This window comes from Pteronotus mesoamericanus, unplaced genomic scaffold (genome assembly GCF_021234165.1).
Source record: "Pteronotus mesoamericanus isolate MK-2021 breed Mesoamerican mustached bat unplaced genomic scaffold, CSHL_Meso_final scaffold_651, whole genome shotgun sequence".
Taxonomy (NCBI): Eukaryota; Metazoa; Chordata; class Mammalia; order Chiroptera; family Mormoopidae; genus Pteronotus; species Pteronotus mesoamericanus.
In genome coordinates, this window is record NW_026555325.1 from 26963140 (window position 1) to 26982799 (window position 19660).

The window sequence follows — 19660 nt, forward strand, 5'->3', positions numbered from 1 at the left end:
CTGTATCTCCTGCTTAGAAAAGCATCTGCCCAGGTCCTTTGCCCATTTTTTGATTGGATCATTTGTCTTCTTGGAGTAGAGTTGAGTGAGTTCTTTATATATCTTGGAGATCAAACCTCTATCTGATGTATCATTAGCAAATATATTTTCCCATAGGGTTGGCTCCCTTTTCATTTTGCTGATGTTTTCTTTCGCCGTGCAGAAGCTTCTTATTTTTATGAGGTCCCATTTGTTTATTCCTTCCTTTATGTCCCTTACTTTAGGAGACATATCAGTGAAAAAATTGCTGCGTGGGATATCTGAGAGTTTCCTGCCAATGTTCTCCTCTAGGACTTTGATGGTGTTGCGACTTATATTTAAGTCTTTTATCCATCTTGAGTTTATTTTTGTGTATGGTGTCAGCTGATGATCCAATTTCAATTTTTTGCATGTAGCCGTCCAGCTCTCCCAACACCATTTGTTGAAGAGGCTGTTATTGCTCCATTTTATGCTTCTGCCCCCTTTGTCGAATATTAGATGTCCATAGAGACCTGGGCTTATTTCTGGGCTTTCTATTCTGCTCCACTGGTCTATGGGTCTGTTCTTGTGCCAGTACCAGATTGTTTTGAGTATGGTGGCTTTGTAGTAGAGTTTGATGTCCGGTATTGTGATCCCTCCTACTTTGTGTTTCTTTCTCAAAATTGCTGCGGCTATTCGAGGTCGTTTATGGTTCCATATAAGTTTTTGAAATGTCTGTTCTATTTCTGTGAAATACGTCATTGGTATCTTAATAGGGATTGCGTTGAATCTATAAATTGCTTTGGGTAGTATGGACATTTTGAGGATATTAATTCTTCCAATCCATGAGCACGGTATATGCTTCCATTTATTTGTGTCTTCCTTAATTTCTTTTTTCAATGTTCTATAGTTTTCTGCATACAGATCTTTTGTGTCTTTGGTTAAATTTATCCCTAGGTACTTTATCTTTTTTCGTGCTATATCGAATGGTATATTTTTTCTGATTTCTTCTTCTTCTATTGCATTGCTGGTGTACAAAAACGCCTTTGATTTCTGAATGTTGACTTTGTATCCTGCTGTTTTGCCAAATTCACTTATTAGGTTGAGGAGTTTTTTGGTAGAGTCTACAGGGTTCTCTATGTACACTATCATGTCATCTGCAAACAATGATAGTTTTACTTCCTCCTTTCCTATTTGGATGCCTTTTATCTCTTTCTCTTGTCTGACCGCTGTGGCTAGGACTTCCAATACGATGTTGAAAAGAAGCGGTGAGAGCGGACATCCTTGTCGTGTTCCCGATCTTAGTGGGAAAGCTCTCAGTTTTTGCCCATTGAGTATGATATTGGCTGTAGGTTTTTCATATATGGCCTTTATTACGTTGAGGAATGCCCCATTGATTCCCATTTTGCTGAGTGTTTTGATCATAAATGGGTGCTGTACCTTATCAAATGCTTTTTCTGCGTCTATCGAGATGATCATGTGGTTTTTGTCTTTTCTTTTATTTATGTGGTGTATCACGTTTACTGATTTGCATATATTGAACCATCCCTGCATCCCTGGGATGAATCCCACTTGATCGTGGTGGATAATCTTTTGAATGTATTGCTGGATGCGGTTTGCCAATATTTTGTTGAGGATTTTAGCATCTATGTTCATCAGCGAAATTGGCCTGTAGTTTTCTTTCTTTGTAGGGTCTTTATCTGGTTTTGGGATCAGGGTGATGCTGGCCTCATAGAAGGAGTCTGGGAGTCTTCCCTCCTCTTGGATTTTTTGGAATAGTCTGAGAAGGACAGGGGTTAGCTCTTCCTTAAATGTTTTGTAAAATTCTCCTGGGAAACCGTCCGGCCCTGGGCTTTTGTGTGCCGGGAGTTTCTTGATTACTGCTTCAATTTCCCCAACTGTTATCGGTCTGTTCAAGCTTTCTGTTTCTTCCTCCTTCAGTGTTGGAAGATTATACTTTTCTAAAAATTTGTCCATTTCATCAAGATTTTCACATTTCTTGGCATATAATTGTTCAAAATAGTTTCTGATGATCCTTTGTATTTCTGTGGTATCAGTTGTTATTTCTCCTCTTTCGTTTCTGATATGATTAATTTGGGTCCTCTCCCTTTTATTCTTGATGAGTCTGCTTAAAGGCTTGTCAACTTTATGAATCTTTTCAAAGAACCAGCTTCTGGATTGGGTGATCCTCTGAATTGTTCTTTTTGTCTCTATGTCATTCAGTTCTGCTCTAATCTTGACTATTTCCTTCCTTCTACTTGCTCTGGGATTTATTTGTTGTTGTTTCTCCAGTTCTTGAAGTTGTAGTGTTAGGTCTTTTATTTGAAATGTTTCTATCTTTTTTAGGTAAGCCTGTATTGCTATGAACTTCCCCCTCAGGACCGCCTTTGCTGTGTCCCATAGGTTTTGGACAGTTGTCTGTTAATTTTCATTTGTTTCCAGAAATTTTTTGATTTCTTCTCTTATCTCATTATTGACCGATTCATTGTTTAATAGTGTACTGTTCAGTCTCCATGAGTTTGCAAGTTTTTGAAGTTTCTCTTTGAGGTTGATTTGCTTTTTTGGATTCTTTTTTCTTCTTGGTGTTCTGATTGTTTATCTTTTGCTTCCTTATGTTCCAAATCATTGATTTGATTCTAGGCTTCATCCACTCTACTGTTGTTTCCCTATAAATTGTTCTTTATTTCAATTAGAGTATCCTTCATTTCTGATTAGATCTTTTTAATGCTGTTGAGGTCCTCACTAAATTCTTTGAGCATCCTTATAGCCAGTGTTTTGAACTCTGCATCTGGCAGATTCCTTATCTCCATTTTGTTTACCTTTTTCTAGAGTTTTGATCCGTTCTTTCATTGGGGCGACATTTCTTTGTCTCTTCATTTTGGCAGCCTCTCTGTGTTTGTTTCTACATATTAGGTAGAACAGCTATGACCCCCTGTCTTGGTAGGATAACCTAATGGGTAGGTGTCCTGCAGAGTCCAGCAGCACAGCCTCCCCTATAACCCAAGTTGGGTACCCAAGGTGAGCCCTTCATATGGGCTGCATACACCTTCTTCTTGTAGTTGAGACTTGATTGCTGTTGGCAGATCAATGGGAGGGCCAGTCAGCTGCAAAAACTGGTTGTATCCACTAACCACCAACCTCTGCCATCCGCAGAGGATCAGCTATATAGGGGCAGGGTGGTGGTGCTCTGACATGGTCTGGAGCTGTCCACTGGGTATGCAGGCTCTGTGGTATCCCAGGTGGTGCAGGCCAAGGTCAGCCCCTCATCTGGTCTGCTTGGGACTACTCTGCATGAACTATAAAGCAATCTGCAGGTGGGTGCTACTTGTGCTGGGCTTGGAGATTCCCAGGTGAAGCCAAACTGTGATTCAAAGCTAGCTGCTCCTAGTGCTGGTCCTGGGGCCACTTAAAAAGAGGTATGGGGGCTGAGGGCTCTCTGAAGCCAGCTGTTGTTTGTTTGAGAGGATTTAGGAGGTTCCAAACCAAGAGCCAAGACCAGCTATTCATGTGGAAAAGCCACTGTTAACAGCTTGGGTGGGTGTACTTTGGAAGGGACAGAGCCCCAGGAACTCTCCAGAGCAGGGAAAACAGTATTAGCCAAGTTGATGGAGTCTCAGACATGGCATCTGCCTGCCATCTCTGTGGCTCTGTTTAGGGAGGGTTCAGAAAAGGTACAATGGCCCTGCCTGCCTTTCTGTCTGAGAGAAAGCTGTCCCCTAACTCCCACCTTGATGCCACACATTTCATCCTCCCTGTATGTCACTGGTGCTTTCAAGCTGCTACCCTGGTGCTGGTTCAGACAGAGTGGATCTGGGTAAGCCCTCATGTGGTTTCTTTAAGAGGAACTGCTTAAGACTCCAGAAATGTCTTTTACTGACTTAATCTCTGATTGTTTTTGCAGCCAGAGGTTATGGGGGCTTATCTTCCTGGCACTGGAACCCTGGGCTGGGGTCACAGTGTGGGGCTGAGACTTCTCGCTCCTGAGAGATTCCTCCCCAATTTTTATTTACCACACATGGATGTGGGACCAGCCCATTCTGCATCTCTGCCTTTCCTACCAGTCTGGATGGATGTTTCTGTAATTCTGGAGTTGTTAGACTTCCATTCAACTCTGTATCTGTAGGTTCTTAGCTATGGTTGTTGTATAGTTAAGTTGTAATTTTGATGTGGTTGTTCGTGGAGGCCATCTGTGTTTACCTATGCTTCCATCTTGACTGGAAGTCCAGATTTCCTTCTTTTTTAGGGCCATATAGTATTCCATTGTGTAAATGTACCATAACTTTTTTATCTACTTATCTACTAATGGGCACTTGGGCTATTTCCAGACCTTGGCTATTGTCAATAACACGACTGTGAACATAGGGGTGCATATATTCTTTCGAATAGGTGTTTCAGGATTCTTAGGATATATTCCCAGAAATAGGATGCTGGGTCAAAGGCTAGTTCCATTTTTAATTTTTTGAGGAAATTCCATACTGTTTTTTTACAGTGGATGCACCAGTCTGCATTCCCACCTACAGTGCATGAGGGTCCCCTTTCTCCATATCCTCACCAGCACTTGTTTCTTGATATATTGACAGTAGCCATTCTGGCAGGTGTGAGATAATATCTCGTTGTGGTTTTAATTTGCGTCTCTCTGATGATTAGTGATCTTGAGCTTTTTTTCATATGTCTATGGGCCCTCTGCATGTCCTCTTTGGGGAAGTATCTATTTAGATCCTTTGCCCATTTTTTAATTGGATTGTTTGTCTTCTTAGTGTTGAGTTGTATAAATTATTTATATTTTAGAAATTAACCCCTTATCACATGTATCATTAGCAAATATGTCCTCCGATACTGTGGGCTCCCTTTTCAGTTTGTTGACAGTTCCTTTTGTTCAGAAGCTTTTTAGTGTGATGTAGTCTTACTTGTTTAGCTTTTCATTTCCTTTGCCCCAAGAGATGTATCTGCAAAAATATTGCTATAAGAAAAAAAAGAATTTTATTAAATACATTAAGAAAAATACATTATTTGAGTTTTTTAGTATGCAGCTATTAGATTTGTATTGTTTTTATGAAAAAGGGAGAAAATCCAGTAATCAACTTTGCTGCTTTAATATGTGTATAGAAGTCTAATAAATCTTTCTGATACCTTCACATATTTACATACACTTTAAAAAAAAAGAGATGTCTGAGATTTTTCTGCCTATGTTGTCTTCTTAAGATTGTTACGGTTTTGTGACTTAAATTTCAGTCTTTTATTCATTATGGATTTATTCTTTCTTGAATATGGTGTAAGTTGGTGGTCTAGTTTCATTTTTTTGCGTGTGCCTGTTCAATTTTTCCAATACCATTCACTGAAGAGACTATCTTTATTAAGTTGTATGCTCTTACCTGCTTCGTCAAATATAAATTTATCATAAGACATGAGTTGATTTCTAGGCTCTCTGTTCTGTTCCATTGATCAGGTAGCATGTTTTCTCCAATTTTGTTCTTTCTCCGAATTGCTGAGGCTATTCAGGATATTTTTGGTTTCATATAAAGTTTTATAATATTTATTCTAGATCTATGAAATATGTTATTGGTATTTTAATAAAAATTGCCTTGGGTCTATAGATTGCTTGGATAATATGGACATTTTAGTTATGTTAATTCTTCCAATCCATGAATGTGGTATATGATTCCATTTGTTTGTATCTTCTTCCATTTCTTTCTTCAGTGTCTTATAATTTTCTGAGTACTTGTCTTTTGCCTACTTGTTTAAATTTATTTCTAGGAATCTTATTTATTTATTTATTTTGATGTGGTTGTAATAGTAATTGAGAATGTTTTCTTAGCTTACCTTTCTGATAGTTCATTATTGGTGTATTAAAACTTCATTGATTTCTGTTTGTATCCTGCTACTTTGCTGAATTCATTTATTATATCTAATAGTTTTCTAGTAGAATCTATAAAGTTTTCTGTGTACACTATCATGTCATCATCTGCAAATAATGAGTTTTACTTTCTCCTTTCCAGTCTGGATGTCTTTTATTTCTTCTTGTCTGATCATTACAGCTAAGACTTCCAGTACCATGTTGAATAAGAGTGGTGAAAGCAGACATCCCTCTCTTTTTCCTGATTTTTAAGGTAAATGCTTTTAGTTTTTGCCCATTGAAGATGATGTTGGCTGTAGGTTTTTCATATATAGACTTTATTATGTTGAGGTATGGCCCCTCTATTCCTACTCTGCTGAGAGTTTTTGTCATAAATGAATGCTGGATTTTGTCAAATGCTTTTTCTGCATCGATTGATATAATCATGTAATTTTTATCTTTTATTTTGTTTATGTGATACATCACATTTACTGATTTATGAAAATTGCAGCAACCTCACATCCTTAGAATAAATACAGATTGATCTTAGTGTATGATCTTTTTAATGTATTGCTGGACCTGATTTGCTAATATTTTGTTCAGGATTTTAGCATCTATATTTATTGGGGATATTGGCCTATAATTTTTTTTCATTATACGGTTTTCATCTGCTTTTGGAATCAGAATACTGCTGGCCTCATAAAAAGAGCTTGGGAGTTTTCCCTCCTCTTGAATTTTTTGAATTAGTTTAAGGAGGAGAGGTATTAGTTCTTTGAATAATTGGTAAAATTCACCTATGAAGCCATCTGTTCCAGGATTTTTTTTTTTTTTTTTTCTTGGAGTTTATTGATTACTGCTCAATTTCATTAGCTGTTTTTGGTTTTTTCAGGTTTTCTGATTCTTTCTACTGAGTCTTAGAAGATTGTATTTTTCAAGGAATTTGACCATTTTATCCAGGTTGTACAATTTGCTGGCATATGGTCATTCATAATGTTTCCTTTCAATCTTTTGTATTCTTGTGATATCAATTGTTACTTCTCTTTCATTTCTGATTTTATTTATTTGTCTCCTCTGTCTTTTTTTCTTGATGATTCTGGTTAAAGGTTCATCATTTTTGTTTATCTTTTCAAAGAACCAGCTTTTGGTTTTATAGACTTCATATAATATATTTTTTAGTCTCTATGTTATTTATTTCCACTCTGATCTTTGTTATTTCCTTCCTCTTACTTACTCATGGCTTTGTTTTTTGTTCCCTTTCTAATTCATTTAGGTGTAGGGTTAGATTGTTTGTTTGAGATTTTTCTTGCCTCTTGAGATGGACCTGTAATGATATGAAGTCCCTCTCAGGACTGCTTTCTCTGTGTCCCATAGATTTTGGGTTGTTTCATTCTCATTTATTTCCATGTAATTTTTAATTTCTTCCTTGATCTCATTGGTAACCCATTCATTTTTTAATAGCATGCATTTAGCCTTCATGTGTTTGAGTTTTTTGTTGTAGTTGATTTCCAGTATTATGTCATTGTGATTCTAGAGAAGATATTTGATATTGTTTCAATCTTCTTGAATTTGTTAAGACTTATTTTGTGTCCTAATATGTGTTTGTCTTTGAGAATTTTCCATGTACACTTGAGAAGAATGTATACTGTGTTGCTTTGGGATGAAATGTTCTGTAAATATTGACTAAATGCATCCTATCTAGTGTTTCATTTAAATTCACTGTTTCATGTGGATTTTTGTCTGGATGCTCTATCCATTGATGACCGTGGGGTGTTAAAATACTCTGCTATGATTGCACTGCTGCCAGTCTCTCCCTTAAGTCCACCAAGATTTTTTCTGTTTTGGTGATCCTATATTGGGTGCATATATGTTCACTGGGGCTATATCTTGTTAAGTAGAGCCCTTTAGTATCACGTAGTGATCTTCTTTTTCCCTCATTATGGCCTTTGTTTTGACGTCTATTTTGTCAGATATAATATTGCTACCTCAGCTTTTTTGTTGTTGTTGTTTCCTTTTGCATAGAATATTTTTTTCCATCCCTTCACTTTCAGCCTGTGTGAATCTTTTGTTCTGAGGTGGATCTCCTGTAGACTGCTTATGTATTTGTCATGTTTTCTTATCCATTCAGTTATGTCTTTTGATTGGATCATTTAACTCATTTACATTTAAGGTGATTATTGATAGGTACTTATTTATTGGCATTTTTTTGGTATGCTTATGTTCTTCTCTCTCTGTATTTTAAGCAGTTCCTTTAACATTTCTTTCAATACTAGTTTGGTGGTAATGAGCATCTTTAGCTTTTTTCTTTTTTTTTTTGGTCTGGGAAACTCTTCACTTTATGTTCAATTTTAAATGATAGCCTTCCTGGATAGAGTAGTCTTGGTTTCATGTCCTTGCTTTTTATTAGTTTGAATACTTCATGCCAATCTCTTCTGTCCTGAAGTGTTTCTGTTGAGAAATCAGCTGACAGCCTTATGAGAACTCCCTTGTAGGTAATCAACTGCCTCTCTCTTACTGCCTATAAGATTGTCTCTTTTTCTTTAACTTTTGACATTTTACTTATGATGTGTCTTGGTGTGGCTCTCTTTGGGTCTTTGGGTTCATCTTGATTGGGACTCTCTATGCTTCCTGAACTTCTGTGACTTTTTCCTTCACCAAGTTAAGAAAATTTTATGCCATTATTTCTTCAAACATGTTCTCTATCCCTTGCTCACTTCTCTTTCTGGCACCATATGATGCAGACATTGTTACATTTCATATTGTCCCAAAGTTTCCTTAACTATCCTTATTCTTTTAAAGTCTTTTTTCTTTTTGTTGCTCTGATTGGGTGTTTCCTCCTACCTGTCTTCCAAATTGCTGCTTCATCTAACCTACTTTTTATTTTTCCCAGTGTATTCTTAATATAAGATATGCTATTCTTCATTTCCAAATAGTCCTTTTTCATGTACTTGATGTCCTTTTTCATGCTGTTGTAGTTCTCACTATGTTTCTTGAGCATCCTTATAACCATTTCTTTGAACTCTGCATCTAACAAACTGCTTGCCTCTCTTTCACTTAGCTCTTTTTCTAGAGGTTTTTCCTGTTCTTTCATTTGGGACGCATTTCTTTGTCTCCTCATATTGGCTATCTCTTTGTGTTTGTTTTTATTTACTAGATAGATTTATCATGACTCCCAGTATTCGTGGGTGGCTTTATGCAGTGGTTGTCCTGTGGGACTCAGTGGTGCAGTCTCCTTGTTCTCCTGAGCTGGATGCTCTAGGAATATCCCTTGTTTGGGTTTTGTGAGCCCTCCAATTGTAACCGAGTCTCGACTGCTGTTGCCCAGTTAGGTGTGGGATCGACCCTCAGGCTGGCTCACTGTGAGATCACACATGCATGCTGCTGTGCAGGTGCAGTCTCAGCGTGGCTTCTTTTGCAGCCTCTTGGTTATAAATCTCTTCAGCCAGTCTTCAGTCAGTCATTCAGGGTGTTTTTTTCCAATTTAGTTTAATTTTCAGTTTGGTTCTGGGAGGAAGCGAGCACAAGATCCACCTACACTGCCACCATTTTAAAAGCTCTGGAATTAAAGACAACAACAACAACAAAAATACCAAAAAAAAGCAACTTGGGTTTGATTCAGGCTAAAAGATCTTGGCAAATAGCTAAACTTTTTGAGCCCTAATTTCTTTATTTATTAAAAGGGAAGAATAATAGTGCCTATTTCACAGCAGTAGTTGTGTAAAGTAAATGAAATGATCTATTTGTATTAGTTTCCTATAGCTGCTGTAACAAACTGCTATAAACTGGTTGATTTAAAAGAGCAGAAATTTATTTTTACAGTTTTGGAAGCCAGAAGTCTGAAATAAGGTATCATCAGGGCCATACTCTTCATGAAATGTATAGGTGAAAATATTTTCTTGCCTTTTCTAGCTTCTGGTGGTTTGCTAACAATCTTGATGTTTCTTGGCTTGTAGATGCATTACTCCAATATTCCAACTTCACATGCCATTTTCTTTGTCTTTTCACATACTCTTCCTGCTATGCATGTCTGTGTCTGTGTACAACTTCCCCGTTTTTTAAGGACACTAATCATATTGGGATCAGGCCGACTCTAATGATTTCATCTTAACTTGAGAATACCTGCAAAGACCCAATTTCTAAATAAAGTCACATTCTAAGATACAGAGGTTAGAGCTTCAACATATTTTATTTGAGGCCTACAATTCAATCCATAATACTACTTTAAAAGAATCTGGTTAATTGCTTAGGACATAATAAGTTCTCAGTAAATATTTGCTGCTATATCCAAATAGAAAAATATGTCATTAGGCCAAAATTGTATAAAGTAGAGGAATTTTTAGCTACTGTATGCTATTTGGCTCTAAACAGCTATTTTCCTTTCTTCCATCATGATAAAGCCTCTGATTTTTGTCTGGACCATGGCCACCTAAAAAAGGGGAATAACATGCGTATATTTCTTGTTTATTGGTTATGGTTAAGTTCTGACCAAGAGGATGTAGGTGGAATGTATATCCTTAAAGAAGAAGTTAATATCTTTACCTCTCTTTTTCTCCTTCCTGCTAGCAGAGTGTAGAAATATGATGGCTGAAGCTGGGCTATATCCTCGACCAACCACCTGTTGGGAACTTCATATTGAAGATATCTGAGTAACAGGATAGAAGGCACCTGAATTTCTGGTGGATATGCTAGATCTGAATTGTTCGGTCAATGAAAAGGAAATAAACTTTCCTCTTGTTTAAACTACTATTATTTGGGGTTTTCTGTCATCAAATCTAACCTTTATTAATACATCTTATGGGTTCCAATACTATGATTCTAATAATTAAAAAGATTCATCCAATCCAGATATTTTTAAATAACAGACCCTAAATAGGTTCTTTAACTGAGCTCCTTATGGAAATAATAAGATTCATTGTACTTAATTAAACTTTGTATTAATAAATATACACAGTTTCTTATTAAATGCATATATAATAAACTATATGTGATTAGATTCTGCTATTTTTAGTTTTTCCCCATTAGTGAACTGGTAAAAACAAAACCAAAAACAAATCTTAGCAAATATGGCCAGGGAAATAGTCTCTCTGTTGACATAATATGGGCCTCCTTCTCTGGGTCCCATGTTGGTTTTTTTCTTAGATCCTTAGGTGTCCAGTTGGCACTGATGTCCATGTCTTGTTTCAGGGTCTGCATCACTTATCCCAGAGAATTACTGTTAGTCTTTGATCATTAACCTGAGTACCAACTCAGCCAAACTGACACTCTGACCCTGCCCTGAGTATATGCTCAGCATCTTTTGCTCTACTGACTACTTTCTGCACATGTCATAGAGAAAGCAATTTTAAGTCTCTATGTAAAGAAGTGTTTCTACTAGGAATCAAAACCCCAATTTGATCTACGTGTTTGCTGCTCACTTTGTAAGAGCAGAACCATCTCCCAAGCTCCAGTAGCTGGGGGTGAGTGGCTTTATATATTAGCCACTTCATACCCACTACATATGGAAAAGCATAATGAAAGATATTGGGCAAGCAAGCTGAGATTTGTCCTCAGATGGCACCAGTTTTCATCACTCAGTAAATATACCTAAGCATGTGTACAGTGAGAGTGGAAGAAATGAAATTGGATGCTATATGTCCTCTCATACCTTTTAGTCAAGGGAATCTATGAAGGTTACACTAGGATAAATAAGGGCTGATTTACCTACTTTGATCTTTCTCTTTTTGTTATTTTAATAAAGCCTCATTTGCAATATTTCAATCCTGTATCAGTTGAACTGGGGCAAAGGAAATTTGGTACCTCTCAGTCAGGCTGGTGTTGGGAACTGTCCCACCTGGTTTCAGCCTCTGCAGCCTCACCAACAGGTGAGAGGGCTGCAAGCCTGGGGCTAAGCAAGGAGGCCTTGGGAAAATGAGCCACTGAGGAGACAAAAACCTGTCCCCCTGGCAGGGGCAGAGCCCCTGCCTCCCTCATCACCCTGCTTGGCCCCAGAGGATGGCTGGTTAGTGAATAATGGGTAAGGCCCCCTAGATGGCAGGAGCAACCCAAGACAGGCACAGTTGAATGGGGGTCATCAGGGAAGGACTTGGGGGACATGAAGAAGGGTCAAAAGACCCTCACCCCTTAGCTTTGTCATGGCCGAAGTCCTCATTCTATCTGAAAGAAGTCTCCTTATCTCTTGGCTGCTCTGACCACCGCCTGTCTGGGTCAGTGAAACAATACTAAAGGCAGGTATAGCCCTAAACCGGATCAGGTGGTTCCCAGGGACAATTAGGCCTGGAAAAAGAATGCATTAAATCCTATGAAACTTATGTTGCTAAGAATGCCCTCAAATTAATGAGTACTGATGTTTGGGGTCGAGCATAGAATGTGATCGTTTTCCCACATTTCAGGGCCATATGAGCACCACTCTGTCTACCAGACCCTCACCTGAGGCAAATCTCTGTGTTCCTTCAATCATAGCCTTTTGACATTGATTGATGAGCTTTGCACGCATGCTATATACCCCTGCCCATATCGTTCTCAATAAAAGCCACTTTAAGAGAAGGGCTTGGGGCATTCTCCACTGGAAGGAATTACCGTCCTCTTTTCTTGGCAGCCTGAGAAGCGTCTGGAACAACTTATTTTATTTTCCTCTATTTGTGGCCACCCCTGGGGGGAATCTGCTCAGGACACAGGGATCCCCAACACCCCATCAGGCTGGTTAGGAGGATCAGAGGCTCAGCCTGTTAGTATTGTAGGCTATGTCACCTCAAGAACTTGCAGCAACTGACATCTATGAGTGAGTGTCCTCTCCCAGCCAGAACATTGCCTTCTCATGCATAATGTGTGACAGAAATACTCTGTCACAAAGAATGGCAAGTAGGGTTAAAATCAGGAAGAGGGACCAAAAGAAACATTGTGACTAGAGCCTGGATTGCCAAAATGTAGAAATATGGGGCTGGCAAACTTCTCTTAAATCTCTTAATCTGACTCTGTCTCTGTTTCTGGTCTCAGGTAGTTTTGTTTACTTCTAAAATATAACACCCAGTCCTTTCCTTTGTGCTAATGTAATTGTGGACTGTGTGAGAATGGAAAGGATCACATTTATATTGTTTTTGTTGTTGATGATGATTTTATTTCTTCACTGAACCTAGTATAGTGACTCATATAATTACTGCTGCTCATTAAAAGTGTACCAAACAGAAGAAACAATCTCAAGAGAAATCAATTAGTAAAAGTCTGGTTGTTAAGAGAGAATGAATTTAATGTGGCCAGAAATAAGGAGCATCAGGAGAACATTTCAATAATGAGATCATGATGCTCATTTGACGCTAGGGCGTCTGAGAAACTGAGAATGGCCTGGCCCATCTCCACTTATTAATGCAACCAGAACATTGGAAAAAAATAAGGAAATTATAGGAAAGGATAACCCAGAGTTGTGACACAGTTTTAAATGTTTTTATTTAACAAATTAATGCTCTGCTTTTAATTCCAAAACACAGCATAATATCAGCCTGTTATTCATATGATAATTATATGTTATATCAAAATATATTTATTCCTAATATATAAAAGTGAGATGATGTTTTAGTGTTTAAAGTTGATTATGAGGTACAAAATTTAATCTCTTTAATGTATATATGTAGCTGTATGTATAACTTCATTTAGAGTTAAGGTCTAAATGTGAGACTCATCAAACACCGAGACTCAAGCCAAATGACACTTTGAATCATTTGTGACAGGCTCTGTCTGATTTACAAATGTTTAGTAGGTTCCAAAAATACCCAAAGTATGAGCAATTGAAGGTAACAATTATCCACTCCTGTTTCAGAGTATTATGTATTCATCATCTATAAGAAAAGGGAAAACACACTAAGCTCCATTGCGTGGCCCCACACCAGTCACATATCTGGACGCTTATAAATACTGACCAGAAAAGCTGTATGATCCACTGGGTATGCTCACATTTAAAAAAAAATGTTTTGAACATTACTAGTTACAAGTAAAGATTTTGTGTATAGAACTCTTATTGTTTCTGAAAATATATTAGCTTTGGAGTCAACCTTCATTAAAAGATGAATAACTTGATTGGGTATTATAAGTAATGTACCAAATGTGTGAAATAGTTATCTACTAGAGTAGTTCATAGGATCAACTGATCATAAAAGCCTGGGATGAGTGGTCAGGGACATTTGATAGAAGACTGGAAACTGATAAAATTTAGTCCATTAAAGACAAAATTTAATTTGTAAACTTAACATCCCAATCTAGGATCTAAAAAACAGCTATATTAGTACAAAGTGGGAACATGTGGTTTATCTAAAACTCATTTCAAAACAAATTAATGCTTTTAGTTAATAATACATTTAAAATGATCCAATAATGTCATTGAAAAAAGCATACTGCAGTCTTAGACAACGGTACTTGCAAGATTTTATACAGAACAAGGAACATGAGTCCAGGCCATCTGAATTGGTCACACCACACATGCATAGACTATTATTTTCAGCTTCAGAAACCACAATTTGGAAAATTTACAGATAAACTAGGACATTTTCAGAAGAGATGAATCAGAATGATGAAAGTGTCATGAATCTTTAGCTGAAGAATATAAGGCTCAGAGGATTATGGGTTTACTCAATATAAGAAATGACTTTGTAATCTAATTACCTAGAGATATACTGGGATACTTTCAGTGGTAAATTCCTACTGGAGATATTTTAACATAGGCATGACCACTGGTCAGGGATGTTGTTTTATAGTGTTATTGGGGATGATGAAGGATAGGAAGGGAGTCGGGTGTTCATTGCTTGCTAGTGAGAGAAACTCCCTTGAGCTCCTTAGAAATAAGGAGAGGTAGTTGTTAGAAATATTTCTACACTGGATCTAGGACTAGAAAACTTGGAAGGGTTCCAGATAGCCCTGGATATTTGCTCTTTGTCTCTTATGACTAGCTTATCTTTCCTTTGTGGAATTTTGCCTTCTCTCTGTAGATCAATCTGTTCTTTCAACTGACCAGATAGTCACTCAATTCTCCTAAGAAAATTCTAGAGGAAGTGAGTTTGACATGCTCAGCGAAATATCATCACTGCCATTGAGCACAGTCTTTTGAACCACACATCCTCTTGGGTGGCTGTCAACCTAGGAATGAGCTCTCCTTAGGTTAGGCTCCCACCTCTCATCCAGTCAATGGCTAAGCCATTGGATGAGCTACTATGGTTTACCTGACAAGCCCTGGGTAATAAGATGGAGGAAAACAGTTTGAAGTAAAGGTGGGCTTGGGTAGTGACCTCAATCATGACCAGTATAAATAGAAACAATAAGTAGTTTTAAGTTTCCTCTAGAATTTGGAATTTCTGAATCCCATGATGCTAGGTAGGATCAAAGTTGGACCTTAGTCATTGAAAGTAAGATAAGGAGAGATTATAGAAATTTCTAATATGGGTAATAAGGCAGACACATGTATTATTGGAGTAAATAAAATAAGAAAGAGAAAGGGGTATTGGAAATTGATAAAAGTAGATTCCAGTTAATTTTATCATTTCTAATTATTTTAAAGTTTTAATACTGCTTTTTACTACATACACTCTTCCTGTTAACTGGAGAGGTATCATGGGTATATCAGCTAAAAAAATAGAAAAGATACTTGATTTGCAAAAATGTAAAATGTTTTTTAAAAATATGAAGCACATTCCTTAGTTGGAACTACCATCTTCCAGTAATTCACCAAAATGACTAACAAAGGGAAAAAAGAGAAGCACCTGCTTTGTCCTTTAGGCCTTTTAGAAAACATGAAGTTGTTCCTTTGGCCACACATATGCAAATCTGTAAGAAAGGTGATATTGAAGCAGTAGTCAAAAAACCCCGACATACAAAAGCAACCAGATGGTTTCACAGGAGAATTTTACAAAACATTTAAGGAAGAACTAACCCCTGTCCTTCTCAGACTATTCCAAAAAAATCAAAGAAGAAGGAGGACTCCCAAACTCTTTTTATGAGGCCAGCATCATCCTAATCCCAAAACCAGATAAAGACTCAACAAAGAAAGGAAACTACAGGCCAATATTGCTGATGAACATAGATGTTAAAATCCTCAACAAAATATTGGCAAATCTGATTCAATAATACATTAAAAAGATTATTCACCATGTTCAAGTGGGATTCATCCCAGGGATGCAAGGATGGTACAATATTTGCAAATCAATAAACATAATACATCACATAAAAGGAAAGACAAAAATGAGATCATATCAATAGATGCAGAAAAAGCATTTGATAGGGTGTAGCACTTTTTTATGATAAAAACACTCAGAAAAGTGGGAGTAGAGGAAGCATACCTCAACACAATAACGGACATATATGAGAAACTTACAGCCAACATCATACTTAATGGGCAAAAACTAAGAGCTTTCCCACTATGATCAGGAGCAAGACAAGGATGTCCGCTTTCACCACTTCTATTTAACATAGTATGGGAAGTCCTAGCTATAGCAATCAGACAAGAAAAAGAAATAAAAGATATTCAAATTGGAAAGGAGGAAGTAAAACTGTCATTGTTTGCAGATAACATGATAGTGTGCAACCCTATGGGAAACCCTACAGACTTCGTCAAAAAACTACTCAACCTAATAAGTGAATTTAGCAAAACAATAGATACAAACTCAATGTTCAGAAATCGAAGGCATTTTTGTACACCAACAACAAAATATTGGAATCAGGAATCAGGGAAAAAACCCCATTTGCTATATCAGTAAGAAATATAAAGTGCCTAGGAATAACCTAACTAAGGAGGTAAAAGACCTGTACTCAGAATACTACGCAACACTGAAGAAAGAGATTAAGGAAGACACAAATAAATGGAAGCATATACTGTGTTCATGGATTGGAAGAATTAACATCATCAAAATGTACATACTATCCAAAGCAATTTATAGATTCAATGCAATCCTTATTAAAATACCAATGACATATTTCACAGATATAGAACAAACATTTCAGACACTTATATGGAACTATAAATGACCCCAAATAGCCTCAGCAATTTTGAGAAAGAAGAACAAAGTAGAAGAGGTCACAATTCCTGGAATGAAATTGTATTACAAGGCCACTGTAATTAAAACAGTCTAACACTGGCCTAAGAACAGACATGTAGATCAATGGAACAGAATAGAGAGCCCAGAAATAAATCCATATCTCTATGGCCAATTAATATTCAAAAAACAGGGCAGAAGCATAAAATGGAGTAAAAATAGCCTCTTCAGCAAATAGTGTTGGGAGATCTGGACAGCTACGTGCCAAAAAATGAAACATGACCACCAACTTATACAATACACAAAAATAAACTCAGAATGGTTAAAAGACTTAAAACATAAGTTGTAACACCATAAAAGTCCTAGAGGAGAACATAGGCAGGCAAATCTCAGATATTCCATGCAACAATATTTTCACCAATATATCCCCTAGAGCAAGGGATATAAAGGAAAGAATAACAAATGGGACCTCATCAAATAAAAAGCTTCTGCATGGCTAAAGAAAATATCAGCAAAATGAAAAGAGAACCAACTGTATGGGAAAATACATTTACAAATGATACCTCGGACAAGGGTTTGACCTCCAAAATATATAAAGAACTTACATGACTACACACCAGGAAGACAAACAATCTAATTAAAAAATGGACAAGGGACTTGAACAGAAACTTCTCCAAGGAAGACATACAGAAGGCCCAGAAGCATATGAAAGGATGCTCACTATCCCTGGCCATCAGAGATATGTAGATTAAAAACTACAATGAGATACCACTTCACACCAGTCAGAATGGCTATCATAACCAAATCAACAGAAAAGTGCTGGCGAGATTGTGGAGGAAAGGGAACCCTAGTTCACTTTTGGTGGGAATGCCGACTGGTGTAGCCACTGTGGAAAACCATATGGAATTTCCTCAAAAATCTAAAAATGGAACTGCCTTTTGATATGGCAATTCTGGATCAAAATCACTGCTGGTATTTTATCCCCAGAATCCTGAAACACTAGTTCAAAAGAACCTACAGACCCCAATGTTCATAGCAGCACAATTTACAATAGCCAAGTGCTGGAAGCAACCTCAGTGCCCATCAGTAAATGAGTGGATCAAAAAACTGTTATATTTACACAATGGAATACTACGCAACAGAATGAAAGAAGGAACTCCTTCCCTTCGAGACAGCATGGATGGACATAGAGAGCATTATGCTTAAGTAAAATAAGCCAGGTGGTAAGATAAATACCATATTATTTCACCTATAAGTGTAACCTAATCAACAATCAAGCAAACAAGCAAAATATAACCAGAGACAATGAAATAAAGAACAAATTAACAGTAACCAGAGGGGAGGTGAGAGAGGGATAATGGGGGGAGAAGAGAAAGCGTCATCAAGGATCATGTATAAAGGACCCATGGACAAAGCCAAAGGTGGGTAGGATTGAGGGTCGGAGGAGGGGGTGGGTGGGGCAGGGAAGAGTGGTGGAGGGAAAATGGAGGCAACAATTTTAAAAAAAGGTAAAAAATAAAAGAAAGGTGATATTGTAGACATCAAGAGAATGGGCACTGTTCAAAATGAAATGCTCCACAAATGTTACCACGGCAAAACTGGAAGAGACTACAGTATCACCCAGCATGCAGTGGGCATTGTTGTGAACAAGCAAGTTAAGGGCAAGATTCTCATCAAGAGAATGTACATATTGAGCATATTAAGCACTTTAAGAGCCAAGAGAACTTCCTGAAATGTGTGAAGGAAAATGCTCAAAAAAAGAAGGAAGCCAAAGAGAAAGGTACCTGGGTTCACCTGAAGCACAAGCCTGCTCCACCCAAAGAGGCTCACTGTCTGAGGACCAATGAATAGGAGCCTGAGCTGTTGGAGCCCATTCCCTATGAATTCATGGCAGGAGAACCATAAAACAAACAAATAAAAAAACCCTCGGTACCGATAAATTATATATATATAATCTCACTATTAGTATTTCACAAAGCTAAAAATAACATGTTGTAATTAGTGGCTTTATTCTTATTAGTGTCCGATTCCTCCATGTAGAAAGACTTGTGGGAAAATGAAGTAAAAACAAGAATTCAGTAAAGCATTTTTTTACTTGATCTTTTTCTTTTTTTAAAAGACATTTGTTTTTAGTTTGTTAATTTTGTTTTAATTTTCTCTTTCTCAGCCATGTTGCTTTCTTACAGCTCTTTCAACCTATTTGCTCAACATGAGATTCTATATCTAAGATGTGTTCTAGAAAAAGTTAGTGTATACAGTTTTGGCCTCTTGCCACATTGACAGTCAAGAACTCAGTCTGAGTATAAAAAGAAGTTTTAAAATAGTATGGGCAAGAATAATCAGAATCCATGTATATTAGTTCTAAATATTACTACCTTCTTCAATGTAATGTCCAAAAGGAGCTCCCTAAGGGCTAGAGAAAGAGCAAGGCAGGCACGCAGCTGCATTCCCATGACCTTGCTTCACAGGGACCTGACCTGCTGTGGTGGGAAGCACAGGACAGTAAAGCCCTTATGTTGGCCTGGCCTTATGTGTTCCCACTACAAAGGCAGAAAAAGAAATGGTAACTAAATAATGTGAAACATACTACAAGTAAAATGAAAATTATCTGAAGAGAAGGAACCATAGAATGTGGAATAGTAGCAACAACCAAAGTAAGCCGTAAGAAGACTGTGTGTGTGCGTTTTCAAGTTGAATTGTAAAAATCAGAGAACATTTTGGTATGTAGTATGTCCTACTAAAAAGCCTGTAAAATTTTCCCTTGGGAGAAACCTAAGAGTAATCTCATAAGTTTAATGCATATCTTATCCCAAACACACACACA

General features: G+C 37.3%; 1 pseudogene; it reads left to right on the plus strand.

The window, feature by feature from the left end:
• The first annotated feature begins 9198 nt into the window (after positions 1 to 9198).
• Positions 9199 to 18741, plus strand: LOC129061820 (60S ribosomal protein L21-like; annotated as a pseudogene).
• The last annotated feature ends 919 nt before the right edge of the window (positions 18742 to 19660 follow it).